Here is a 14,738-nt window from a genome sequence, read left to right on the forward strand (position 1 = left end):
AACAAAGTCCACCTTCACTATTAGTGTCTCGGGATTCTTCTGCTGCATGGCATTCAAATTTGGAGAACCACTACATCAAATGACAGTAAAACCGATAGCCCTTGCTCCTTCTTTCCGTCTATCATTCGATTCAAGCGATGTGCGTATAACAGTCCTGGAATGTTTTCCCTAAATCACACAGCCTCTATGTCCAACAAGACACCAGAGATGACACCTTTAACCGGTGCCCTACTCTGAAAATCATAGCTTTCATAGCTTTCCACATCATACGTCGACATGTTGAGCCACACAGAGCTTTCTCCTTTTGCGCCTTGACACACACGAAATCAACATCATACCGCTCCTGTCCTGGTCACTCTGACCATTCCACTTTACCCAATTCGTCCTTCACCATCTTCGAGACCACAAACGGGTCACCCAAAAAAATACATCCTTGCTCGTGAATGGCACTCCAACCATAAACTGCTGTCCATTTCCAAGTAGCCCTTTTTACTCCACTCTTCTTCACAATCGTCCACTCATGCTCACCATCTGTACTCGCGCCAAGAGAATCACACAATATTTCCGCTTCCGCCATTGCTCCCCCTGACTCCCTCGCTCTTTGCTGTGAAAGATGCGAGAGTTTGTGTTCTCGAAATGGCACCGATATTGTTGGCATTCCAGCACAGCTGTTGTTTCACAAACTTTTTCTCAATTTCCTCCATTTTGTCCGCATATCTGGATCCCTTCTAGCCATACCCTCATATATACAGTGGCGACCCAACCGAACACTTTTTCGGTGCAAGGAGTTCCTATGACCCGCCCCTTTTCAAACGAACATTTGATTGGCAGTATTTTTTGCGTCATTGGTCTGAGACGGGAATTTATTCGTTTGAATGACAGTCGTCATGGTAACGTTCTTGTTCAGCTTCCATTTTGTTATCCACTTTCCTTTCCCCACACCCCCCCAAAAAAATGTACCTTCCCGCCGGAATAGTAAATTCACTAATCATAGCAATGACAGAAATGATGCCCAGACAGAAATGGATTCTAATAATCAAAAGGGTTGGTTATAACGCAGTGGATGTGTTACAACGGCGCTAAGTGAGTACGTTGGTGGACTGTAGTTTATGGTCTGCCCGGCCGGTTCGATGCGCAGGTTTGGAACGCGCCATTTTGTGAAATGTACAAAAAAAAGCCTTCAAGAAAACAGGGTCTTCAAGTTTGTAGCCGCAATTTTTAAACATGATTTGGAAGCAATGCTGCTCTCGTTACAATTAAGGTATCGATCAGCTAACAGTGTACATGCCTAGCTACATCGAAATGTTGATTTCCCTATGGTCAGATCGAATAAGTTTCTGCTGTTGGCGAGGTGACTGAGAGGCGCTGTTGATTTGGAAACAGAATTGACATCTATTCAGAGGAGTGAGGGTTGTACGTTGGGAAATCTGGTGGGCTCCATGGAGGAGATACTGGATTCAATAAATCGCCATAAGGCATTGGGGATTGTAAATGAGGATATTTTTCTGGAATAGGAAGACTGACAGGCAGCGACAAAGGTAAGTTTGCACTGTAGCTCTGACTAGCCAGTCACATTGCTACCATTGTAAACAGACACAGCAAACTAGCCAGCTACGTTACAGCTAGCTTTAGCGCCAAAGCTAGATATATAGCTAACGTTAGCTGGTAAACGGTCTGACCAACGTTTTAGAATGTTGCCTCTTTTGGTGGGAAAACGTGCACCCCATATAAATGTGACATACAATAACAAGCATTAACAATTAACATTAGGCTTATATGTATCGTTAATCACATTACTAGCTCGCTAACTGCTTAGGCCATGCTGGTGTAGTTGGCTAGTTAGCTAACTTTCCATTGCCACAGTTAACGTAACGTTAGCAAGTTAGATAATGTTAGAAACCTAGCCTTAATCCATTCCAGTAACGTAAGGTTAACTATCTAACGCGTTAGCTACTTCAATTCAGCTGGCTAACTTGGATAGCTAGCTAGATGTGAAAACTTAGCGTAGCAGCTACAAATGTAATTCAGTGGAAGGAAGTCTTGCTAGTTAACGTTTAATTAGTTTGATAACTCTGGTCCTTTGCTGTTTTAACAAACTGAAGTTAGTTATGTCATATGTTTGTGCCACACTTCTAGCTAACGTTAGCTACATAGTGTGAAAACATTGCAAGCTTGCTAACGTTACTGTTTGCTAGCACGTCATTCAACGTAGCTAAGCTAGCTAACATTAGCCGGTCCACTTTGTGTTTATGGTCTTGTAGCTAAGTAACACGATAAGGTAACGTAAACTAGCTACAAATACACTACACCTCGGGAACATGTGTTCAATAGAGACTATAGCAATCACACGTTGCCTTCCAGCTAGCTTGGTTTGTAAGCAAACACACTAGCCAGCTGGTTGGCTAACTTGACAAGTTGTCAGTTGCCACAGAGATGCGGGCATGGATTGATGGCCAGCTAGTCATATGGATGGGGAGTTTAGCCACTTCAACGCATTCTGTCTTGATATTGTGTTATCAACTAGCTAGCTTACTTATTTAGCTTACTTGTTTAACTTGGCCTGTAACGTTAGCTAATGTTAGCTAGCAAGAGATGCGAATGTTAATCCAGGGCACTTGATAGCTCAAGTTTGCATCCTTGGCCTCCTAATGGCTTAAAGCCTTCTAAAGCTAGCTAGTATAGATGAGAACGGCATAGGTACACTTTACTTTTTTCTTATTAACAGCCACAAGGTCATTGCTGGTTAGATGTACAGTTGGGTGCGTTCATAAACACAGTTTAATGCGAATATGCTAATGTTGACCAAGTGTGTCTGGTGATGGAGTTGGCTAGCTAGCAAAGTTCGATAGCTAGCTAACATGTTGACCCTAGTCTAGTGTAATCATGGTTCAATTGGACTGATGATAGCCACTGACTTGGCTATTTAGTAATTGAATGAGGAATTTCGTAGCTGACCCAAATAGTTGAATGTAAATTCCACATCACAAAATGAACATGACACAATTGATGTCAAAAGTATACGCTGACTGAAGCAGCAAGTTCAGTAGGGGAAACTAAACAAACCTCACATTACTAATTTGAGGAGAACTCACAAGAGAGGTAGCCCACCTCTGCTGTCATGCAAGTAGCCATCCCCATGACTTTGTAAATGAAAGGTGTACAAAGCTGGTACTAGTGTGTTTTTGATGGGTCAAATAAGAAGTGTTTTATTTTGTTTTTGTAGAACATTTAATGGCTGTGTTTAATCAATTCAGAAATTGAACGATTTTAGGAGAATATAACTTGAATAAATTCCTCCTCTTCAAAGGTCTTGGAGAAGGCCCATATTTTACATGTACAGTCGTGGTCAAAGGTTTTGAGAATGACACAAATATTAATTTTCACAAAGTTTTTATGATGGCAATTTGCATATACTCCAGAATGTTATGAAGAGTGATCAGATGAATAGCAAAGTCCCTATTTGCCATGAAAATGAACTTAATCCCCAAAAAACATTTCCACTGCATTTCAGCCCTGCCACAAAAGGACCAGCTGACATCATGTCAGTGATTCTCGCGTTAACACAGGTGAGAGTGTTGACGAGGACAAGGCTGGAGATCACTCTGTCATGCTGATTGAGTTAGAAAAACAGACTGGAAGCTTTAAAAGGAGGGTGGTGCTTGAAATCATTGTTCTTCCTCTGTTAACCATGGTTACCTGCAAGGAAACACGTGCCGTCATCACTGCTTTGCACAAAAAGGGCTTCACAGGCAAGGATATTGCTGCTAGTAAGATTGCACCTAAATCAACCATTTATCGGATCATCAAGAACTTCAAGGAGAGAGGTTAAATTGTTGTGAAGAAGGCTTCAGGGCTCCCAAGAAAGTCCAGCAAGCGCCAGGACCATCTCCTAAAGTTGATTCAGCTGCGGGATCGGGGCATCACCAGTGCAGAGCTTGCTCAGGAATGGCAGCAGGCAGGTGTGAGTGCATCTGCACGCACAGTGAGGCGAATACTTTTGAAGGATAGCCTGGTGTCAAGAAGGGCAGCGAGGAAGCCACTTCTCTCCAGAAAAAACATCAGGAACAGACTGATATTCTGCAAAAGGTACAGGGATTGGACTGCTGAGGACTGGGGTAAAGTCATTTTCTCTGATGTATCCACTTTCCAATTGTTTGGGGCATCCAGAAAAAAAGCTTGTCTGGAGAAGACAAGGTGAGCGCTACCATCAGTCCTGTGTCATGCCAACAGTAAAGCATCCTGAGACCATTCATGTGTGTGGTTGCTTCTCAGCCAAGGGAGTAGGCTCACTCACAATTTTGCCTAAGAACACAGCCATCAATATAGAATGGTACCAACACATCCTCAGAGAGCAACTTCTTCTAACCATCCAAGAATAGTTTGGTGACGAGCAATGCCTTTTCCAGCATGATGTAGCACCTTGCCATAAGGTAAAAGTGATAACTAAGTGGCTCAGGGAACAAAACATCGACATTTTGGGTCCATGGCCAGGAAACTCCCCAGACCTTAATCTCATTGAGAACTTGTGGTCAATCCTCAAGAGGCGGGTGGACAAACAAAACCCCACAAATTCTGACAAACTCCAAGCATTGATTATGCAAGAATGGGCTGCCATCAGTCAGGATGTGGCCCAGAAGTTAATTGACAGCATGCCAGGGTGGATTGCAGAGGTCTTGAAAAAGTATGGTCAACACTGCAAATATTGACTCTTTGCATAAACTTAATGTGATTGTCAATAAAAGCCTTTGACACTTATGGAATGCTTGTAATTATACTTCAGTATACCATAGTAACATCTGACAAAAATATCTAAAAACACTGAAGCAGCAAACTTTGTGAAGACCAACACATTCTCAACTTTTGACCACGACTGTAGACCAGGATGAACAGTCAACTGAGAGCAGCATCATTGCTATGTAGTAGCACCTGTTCACCATTAAGTTTTCCATTCCTAGTCACTCTCTTGGTCTCTTTTAGTATATCATATCAACATCATGGTTAAATCGGTGAGTTGGTAACTTAGGCCTAATATAACAGCTACAAGAGTAGTGCACAGCAAGAGCAAAGCACCTTTTTGAATAGTAAAGTTTGTGAATGGTAGGGCGGCAGGTATCTTAGTGGGTAAGAGCGTTGTGCCAGTAACCGAAAGGTCGCAGGTTCTAATCCCTGAGCCGACTAAGTTAAAAATCGGTCTGTGCCCTTGAGCAAGGCACTTAACCCTAATTGCTCATGTAAGTCGCTCTGGATAAGAGCGTCTGCTAAATGACTAATGTCAAATGTAATGTATAGAGGATGGATGATCTCAAGTTGGCCTTCGTTTGAAGTTTGACTGGTTGGTCAATCAGTTATCTTGTGAAGCTAATTGCATTTAAAGGGGCTTCTGGTTCATTCATGACATGGTTAGTTCCTTGGAAACAGAATGACCTCAGGGACACATTCTCTAACTATCTAGGCTACTTATAGAAACATTCTATGCTGAGTGTACTTTACAATAAACATTTACATTCTCCCTGCCTTTGACTTTATTCACAGTAGCAAACTCCTCAACAAGTGATTATATGGTCATCTGTGTCCCAAGATTCCTACCAGTAATTTCTATGCTGGTTCATATTTGGCTGTGTATGGGTAATATCCATGAAAGTGAAAGTAAAAACAGCTATTTTCAATAACACAAGTCTAATAAATGGGTTAGCTGACATCACAAACGATTTGTGCGCTTCCATGGGGCAGAAGTCAGCGTGTTGTGATTCTGGGCAGCCAGATTGCTAGTAAGAATGACAAACTGCCATGTGGGGAATCGTAAGTAGCTCGTTACATCTTGATCTTGATACCATGTCTTGTTTTTGAGGTGTTTTGATGGATATGCTAGCTAGCTAACCAACAACTGTAAGGATGTATTTGAGAGACAACAAGTGCTCATTGTGTAATTATATATATAAAAAAATCAATAAACATTGTCAACAATCTAAGCCAACCCGTCTGTTTTGCTCCATAGTTGCGCATGCTTTGTTTTGTTGCTAAACAACCAATCATTTATGAACGTTACATAAAAAATGAATGAGAATGGCCTGTGCCCGTACACACATAATAATTTATTATACTTTTATAGCGCTTTTCATTACAGACAGAATCTCAAAGCGCTTGTTAAGCAAAATAAACAAGTAATTAAAAAATCAATATCGGCTACAACATCAGCTAGATCATGTATTTTTCAGTGCTTCTGCTACCCAGGTCACACGTGTGCACGTAAACGGATATTGCTGCAGCAACTTTGGAATGATTTTAAAATGTAGCTAGGCCTAACCTTTATTTGCCCCATATCATAATCGGTTGAGGTTCCATGACTATCTGTGATGGAATGTCTATTTTTACTGTAGAATTGTATCATTTTCAGAAGTCCTCTCTTAGCCCTGCAATTGACCCATTGTCAAGTCCCGCCCTTCTTACTTACTGTTGCTACCCAGGTCAACATTTTCCCAGGAAGCCCAATCCCCAATTCAAGCCAATTGAGAAATACCCTCACAATGATCTCAAATTGTGTTTTTTAATACACAATGAAATTAAACCGACTGCCCCTTGCTGATCAGGAGGTTGTGGTGGACTGTCATTGAAATCGCGTTGAGAACCTATAAAAAATGAAGTTTGTACTGTGGCTTATCAAGGTTTATACACTTTTGGAATTAACTAGTGTAGGGCCCTTTAAAATCTGTGATGCGGACGGAATTGTGAAATCCGGACATTAAACGGAATTAAATAATATTCCAAATGTATTGAACTTATTTGAAATTTAATTAAATGCATTATTTTCATGAATTATGAAAAACGAGTACAATTTAACTACTTTTCTAATAATACATCAGTGATTCGTATTTCCTGCAAACATTCTGAAGAAGTAGCCTACCGCATGGGAATGAGCCTTTGTTTTGTGTAGCCAGTTAGCATGACGAAACAGTCATGTATAAAGGCTTTCACAAAAAACCTTCCCTATTAAATGTTGACTACAAAGTAGGCCTACCTGGCAAAATGATATCATGATGACTTGTATCAATCTGATGGGCATTTGTTTTGCGAACTCTGCCATCACATGTGCACTACAGAAACACTGCAAGCCAAACTCAAGTCTCTTGCAAGATGCGTACTTTAGTTAAAGGTAGACTCAGCGATATGATGTACAGTTGAAGTCGGAAGTTTACATACATCTTAGCCAAATACATTTAAACTCAGTTTTTCACAAGTCCTGACTTTTAATCCTAGTAAAAATTCCCTGTCTTAGGTCAGTTAGGATCACCACTTTATTTTAAGAATGTGAAATGTCAGAATAATGTAGAGTGATTTATTTCAGCTTTTATTTCTTTCATCACATTCCCAGTGGGTCAGAAGTTTACATACATTCAATTAGTATTTGGTAGCATTGCCTTTAAATTGTTTAACTTGGTCAAACATTTTGGGTAGCCTTCCACAAGCTTCCCACAATACGTTGGGTGAATTTTGGCCCATTCCTCCTGACAGAGCTGGTGTAACTGAGTCAGGTTTGTAGGCCTCCTCGCTCGCACACACTTTTCAGTTCTGACCACACATTTTCTATAGGATTGAGGTCAGGGCTTTGTGATGGCCACTCTAATACCTTGACTTTGTTGTCCTTAAGCCATTTTGCCACAACTTTGGAAGTATGCTTGGGGTCATTTTCCATTTGGAAGACCCATTTGCGACCAAGCTTTAACTTCCTGACTGAAGATGTTGCTTCAATATATCCACATCATTTTCCTTCCATCTATTTTGTGAAGTGCACCAGTCCCTCCTGCAGCAAAGCACCCCCACAGCATGATGCTGCCACCCCTGTGCTTCATGGTTGGGATGGTGTTCTTCGGCGTTAAGCACCCCCCTTTTTCCTCCAAACATAACGATGGTCATTATGGCCAAACAGTTATATTTTTGTTTCATCAGACCAGAGGACATTTCTCCAAAAAGTACGATCTTTGTCCCCATGTGCAGTTGCAAACCGTAGTCTGGCTTTTCTATGGCGGTTTTGGAGCAGTGGCTTCTTCCTTGCTGAGCGGCCTTTCAGGTTATGTCGATATACGACTCGTTTTATTGTTGATTAGAGATACTTTTGTACCTGTTTCCTCCAGCATCTTCACAAGGTCCTTTGCTGTTGTTCTGGGATTGATTTGCACTTTTCGCACCAAAGTACGTTCGTCTCTAGGAGACAGAACGCGTCTCCTTCCTTAGCGGTATGACAGCTGCGTGGTCCCATGGTGTTTATACTTGCGTACTATTGTTTGTACAGATGAACGTGGTACCTTTAGGCATTTGGAAATTGCTCCCAATGATGAACCAGACTTGTGGAGGTCTACCTTTTTCTTTCTGTGGTCTTGACTGATTTCTTTTGATTTTCCCATGATGTCAAGCAAAGAGGCACTGAGTTTGAAGGTAGGCCTCGAAATACATCCACAGGTACACCTCCAATTGACTCAAATGATGTCAATTAGCCTATCAGAAGCTTCTAAAGCCATGACATCATTTTCTGGAATTTTCCAAACTGTTTAAAGGCACAGTCAACTTAGTGTATGTAAACTTCTGACCCACTGGAATTGTGATATTGTGAATTATAAGTGAAAACAATTGTAAACAATTGTTGGAAAAATTACTTGTGTCATGCACAAAGTAGATGTCCTAACTGACTTGCCAAAACTATAGTTTGTTAACAAGAAATTTGTGGAGTGGTTGAAAAACGAGTTTTAATGACTCCAACCTAAGTGCATGTAAATTTCCGACTTCAACTGTAGGTGCAGAAAGTAAACAGAATAGTGGGTCAATTTCCGCAATGACTAAGAGCGTTGAAGGGCTCCTGCTCTTTTCAATTGTCATGAAAACTGTTGTATTTTCCAGAGATTTAATTTAAGAATGTTGCGCAGTGACTGGCCTTATTAGGATACATTTATTTCTGCGCAGCAATCAGCTGTGTGAGGAGTTGCGCAATCTTGCCACCAGACAGTTGTTATTCAGCTGGTAAACGACACAGCTCATGAACAGCTTCGGGAATTAATCTGGTTTTTAAACAATTATATAGGCCTAGATTACAGAATAGCATTGTTACAATATTAATTTTCTATTTGACCAAGCGACTTGTGTAAATAATGTTCATGTCTTGACAAGCAAGCAGCTCCAGTGTAGGCCTACGTAAACCTTTCTTTGCTAATAATGACATCACTGTATATGAAAAAAAGACTGAAAAGCAGGTGGACCTTTTTGAATGTGCGTGCCGATGTTCAACTCTGAATTGATGGGCTTCCCGCCTCCGCTGAAACGGGTTTTGTGCGAGTATCCAGGACGTAGCCTACTGAGGCGGGTTTCACTCGAGGCGGAGAGAGAAGGCTTTGACATTCTTGCCTCCACTTGGAAACCGAATGCTGGTTGATAACAAGTGTGAAGGATTAAATATAAATGTATTTTTTCTGTTTTTGAAAATGTACTGGCCCAAGCGGGCCATATGAAAGCTTGATTAACTGGCTTTGTGAACTCTGCAGATGTTGCCGGGCCAGCGGGCAGCCCTGAATGTCTAGCCCTGATAGTGGCTATAAATAGGCTGAAGCATAGGGTTACCTATCTGCATTTACCCTATTGAGCTAATCATTAGCTAGATCCCAAATGTGATCTTTTAACTAGTTGACATCATATTGATGAATTTTATGTCCCAAAAAACTTGCATAAACACCAGTGAATATTTTATGTAGGCCTACCTGTTAGGGTAACTTGGGGTAACACACCTCCTGTCTGTACATCTCACAGAAACCATTTCATGTTACAATTTTTTCTCCCCAACACTTTCCCTGGTACTCTTGCTCAACAAAAAATGTAATGTCTCCTCACAATTTTAAGTCACTCCCAAAAAAATGATTTTGAGGTACCCCAAGTTACCCTACAATTGAACCGTGTTAGATTTGGCCCCACTCCCCTATGCACGCACTGCAAATTGTGTAGTGCTAACATGCTTAACCATGCTGCTGCTAAAAAAATCTGGGTTTAAAATGGTGCAGTTCATGCATATTTAGGAGTTGATAAATAAAACAGGAATGGAAAGCTGGGATCCCCCTCTTTTTAACAAATGCCATTTAAAACAGTTTTCCTCGCAATTGCAAGAATTGTTGTGCATTGACTTCTTGTCAGAATGCATGTTTCTCTCCCTATGTCCTCGAGAGGAATATTTATCTTGTATAGAATACGCAACAACAAGCTGACTAGGTAAAATAGATAAATCAGACAACCCCATAGTAGAATAGTGTTTCTATTCATTACTCGCTTTGTTTGCAGAGAAGAAGTAAATGGACTGTTCTAGCATCTTCAAAGTGCGCCTCGGCAGAAATATATGTTTCATTTTTTGGGCCGTGACGGCAATGATGGTCCTCTGTAGCTCAGCTGGTAGAGCACGGCGCTTGTAACGCCAAGGTAGTGGGTTCGATCCCCGGGACCACCCATACACAAAAGAAAATGTATGCACGCATGACTGTAAGTCGCTTTGGATAAAAGCGTCTGCTAAATGGCATATTATATTTATATTTATGATTTTGCGGTGGCGCAGCGGCACAGCTAAATTACTGCAGTGGAAACGCTGGGCACATTAACCCTGTTTTGTAGGAACTTTAAAGTTAGAGCTCTAGCTGAAAAGGTGAGATGCATAGGGGCCTATAAAATCAGCATTGAGGAGGGAATCATGGAATCCAGACATTTAAAAACAGAATTCAACAATATTCCAAAACGTATTTAATTTAGTAGGAAATCAACTAAATGTATTGAACTCATTAGAACATTAATTAATTTACCAGAGTTAATCATAAGACATGAACAAGATGCATCAGTGATTTGTATTTTCCTGCAACTTTCTGAAACTGCACAGGAATGCCCCGGTCTGTTTGTGCTGTGCGCATGTAAGTCTACACTTTGTGTAGCCCTTAGCGATGATGCTAATAATAACCTTCTTCTGGTATAGATTGGAAAAGCTTTCCCAAAAACCTAAATGTAAATGTTAACTACAAAGTAGTCCTGTGTAGCTCAGTTAGTAGAGCATGGCGTTTGCAACGCCAGAGTTGTGGGTTCGATTCCCACGGGGGGGGGGGCCAATATAAAAATAAAAAAAATTATGCACTCACTACCTGTAAGTCGCTCTGGATAAGAACGTCTGCTAAATGACTAAAATGTAAATGTAAGTAGCCAATGCCTGCCTGGCAGATTTATATCATGATTATTTGCATCGATCCAGTGGCCATTTTGTTTTATAAACTCATCTAGCTATCTATCTATCTCCGTTCAAAAGTTTGGGATCACTTAGAAATGTCCTTGTTTTCCATGAAAACATGCATGAAATGAGTTTGAATAGGAAATATAGCAAAATGAATAGGAATTGTAGTCATTGACAAGGTTAGAAATAATAATTGTGTCCTTCAAACTTTGCTTTTGTCAAAGAATCCTCCATTTGCAGCAATTACAGCCTTGCAGACCTTTTGGCATTCTAGTTGTCAATTTGTTGAGGTAATCTGAAGAGATTTCACCCCATGCTTCCTGAAGCACATCCCACAAGTTGGATTGGCTTGATGGGCACTTCTTACGTACCATACGGTCAAGCTGCTCCCACAACAGCTCAATAGGGTTGAGATCCGGTGCTGGCCACTCCATTATAGACAGAATACCAGCTGACTGCTTCTTCCCTAAATAGTTCTTGCATAGTTTGGAGTTGTGCTTTGGTTCTTTGTCCTGTTGTAGGAGGAAATTGGCTCCAATCAAGCGCTGTCCACGGGGTATGGCATGGCGTTGCAAAATGGAGTGATAGCCTTACTTCTTCAAGATCCCTTTTACCCTGTACAAATCTCCCACTTTAGCACCACCAAAGCAACCCCAGACCATCACGTTGCCTCCACCATGCTTGGCAGATGGCATCAAGCATTCCTCCAGCATCTTTTCATTTGGTCTGCGTCTCACAAATGTTCTTCTTTGTCATCCAAACACCTCAAACTTCGATTCGTCTGTCTATAACACTTTTTTCCAATCTTCCTCTGTCCAGTGTCTGTGTTCTTTTGTCCATCTTAATTTTTATTTTCATTGGCCAGTCTGAGATATGGCTTTTTCTTTGCAACTCTGCCTAGAAGGTCAGCATCCAGGAGTCGCCTCTTCACTGTTGATGTTGAGACTGGTGTTTTGAGGGTACTATTTAATGAGGCTGCCAGTTGAGGACCTGTGAGGCGTCTGTTTCTCAAACTAGAAGCACTAAAGTATTTGTCCTCTTGCTCAGTTGTGTACTGGGGCCTCCCACTCCTTTTTCTATTCTGGTTAGAGCCAGTTTGCACTGTTCTGTGAAGGGAGTAGTACACAGCGTTGTACGAGATCTTCAGTTTCTTGGCAATTTCTCACATGGAATAGCCTTCATTTCTCAGAACAAGAATAGACTGATGAGTTTCAGAAGAATGTTCTTTGTGTCTGGCCATTTTGAGCCTGTAATTGAACCCACAATTGCTGATGCTCCAGATACTCAACTAGTCTCAAGAAGGGCAGTTTTATTGCTTTTTTAGTCAGCACCACAGTTTTCAGCTGTGCTAACATAATTGCAAAATGTTTTTCTAATGATCAATTAGCCTTTTAAAATGATACACTTGGATTAGCAAACACAACATGCCATTGGAACACAGGACTGATGGTTGCTGATAATGGGCCTCTGTACGCCTATGTAGATATTTCATAAAAAATCAGCCGTTTCCAGCTACAATAGCCATTTACAACATTAACAATGTCTACATTGTATTTCTGATGCATTGTAGAATAATAGTGAAGATATCATAACTATGAAATAACACATGGAAACATGTAGTAACCAAAAAATTGTTAAACAAATCTAAATATATTTTATATTTGAGATTCTTTAAAGTAGCCTCCCTTTGCCTTGATGACAGCTTTGCACACTCTTGGCATTCTCTCAACCAGCTTCATGAAGTAGTCACCTGGAATGCATTTCAATGAACAGGTGTGCCTTGTTAAAAGTTAATTTGTAGAATGTATTTCTTTCCTTAATGCGTTTGAGCCAATCAGTTGTGTTGTGACAAGGTGGGGTGGTATACAGAAAGATAGCCCTATTTGGTAAAAGACCAAGTCCATAATATGGCAAAAACAGCTAAAATAAGCAAAGAGAAACGACAGTCCATCATTACTTTAAGACATGAAGGTCAGTCAATACGGAACATTTCAAGAACATTGAAAGTTTCTTCAAGTGCAGTTGCAAAAACCTTCAATCGCTATGATGAAACTGGCTCTCATGAGGACCGCCACAGGAATGGAAGACCCAGAGTTACCTCTGCTGCAGAGGATAAGTTCATTAGAGTTACCAGCCTCAGAAATTGCAGCCCAAATAAATGCTTCACAGAGTTCAAGTAACAGAAACATCTCAACATCAACTGTTCAGAGGAGACTGCGTGAATCAGGCCTTCATGGTCGAATTGCTGCAAAGAAACCTCTACTAAAGGACACTAATAAGAAGAAGAGACTTGCTTGGGCCAAGAAATATGAGCAATGGACATTAGACCGGTGGAAATCTGTCCTTTGGTCTGATGAGTCCAAATTTGAGTTCCAACCACTGTCTTTGAGACGCAGAGTAGGTGAATGGATGATCTCTGCATGTGTGGTTCCCACCGTGAAGTATGGAGGAGGAGGTGTGATGGTGTGGGGGTGACACTGTCAGGGATTTATATAGAATTCAAGGCACACTTAACCAGCATGGTTACCACAACATTCTGCAACTACACGGCAGGACCTGGTCAATGACCTGAAGAGATCCGGGACCACAGTCTCAAAGAAAACCATTAGTAACACACTACGCCGTCATGGATTAAAATCCTGCAGCGCACGCAAGGTCCCCCTGCTCAAGCCAGCACATGTCCAGGGTGACACTGTCAGGGATTTATATAGAATTCAAGGCACACTTAACCAGCATGGTTACCACAACATTCTGCAACGATACACCATTCCATCTGGTATGTGCTTAGTGGGACTATCGTTTGTTTTTCAACAGGACAATGACCCAACACACCTCCAGGCTGTGTAAGGGCTATTTGACCAAGAAGGAGAGTGATGGAGTGCTGCATCAATGACCTGGCCTCCACAATCACCCGACCTCAACCCAATTGAGGTGGTTTGGGATGAATTGGACCGCAGAGTGAAGGGAAAGCAGCCAACACGTGCTCAGAATATGTGGGAAGTCCTTCAAGACTTTTGGAAAAGCCTTCCTCATGAAGCTTGTTGAGAGAATGCCAAGAGTGTGCAAAGCTGTCATCAAGGCAAAGGGTGGCTACTTTGAAGAATCTCATAAAATATATTTTAGTTTTGTTTAACACTTTTTTCGTTACTACATGATTCCATATGTGTTATTTAATAGTTTTGATGTCTTCACTATTATTATTACAATGTCGAAAATAGTAAAAATAAAGAAACTCTGGATGAGTAGGTGTGTCAACTTTTGACTGGTGCTATATAGTGGCTAGCTTTCAAGTGCTTATGAAGACCAGCTGACAACAGTTGAACTTGAGTCCTCACTGGTTACATTTAGTCTAGCTATTACAATAAATAAACTAGGGATGTAATCTGTTAGCCGTCAAATACATTTGACCGGTCATGCTTATCGTTAATAGGGCAGAAATTACATCCACCACAGACCCGCCACCAATCATACTTTCCTACCACAGCACTACTTCAGCTGCTGA

General features: G+C 41.1%; 1 protein-coding gene across 2 annotated transcripts in view; it reads left to right on the forward strand.

The window, feature by feature from the left end:
- Nucleotides 1-955: 955 nt before the first annotated feature.
- Nucleotides 956-14,738, forward strand: part of LOC311142366 (dual specificity tyrosine-phosphorylation-regulated kinase 1A-like) — a 50,435-nt gene continuing 36,652 nt past the window's right edge. For both annotated transcript variants that reach the window (XM_084178008.1, XM_084178009.1), the window contains exon 1: nt 956-1,538. The gene's annotated coding sequence lies outside the window, so the exon portion shown is untranslated. The remainder of the gene's footprint in view (nt 1,539-14,738) is intronic.

The sequence above is a fragment of the Coregonus lavaretus genome, assembly GCF_964263955.1.
Source record: "Coregonus lavaretus genome assembly, chromosome: 15".
Classification (NCBI taxonomy): domain Eukaryota; kingdom Metazoa; phylum Chordata; class Actinopteri; order Salmoniformes; family Salmonidae; genus Coregonus; species Coregonus lavaretus.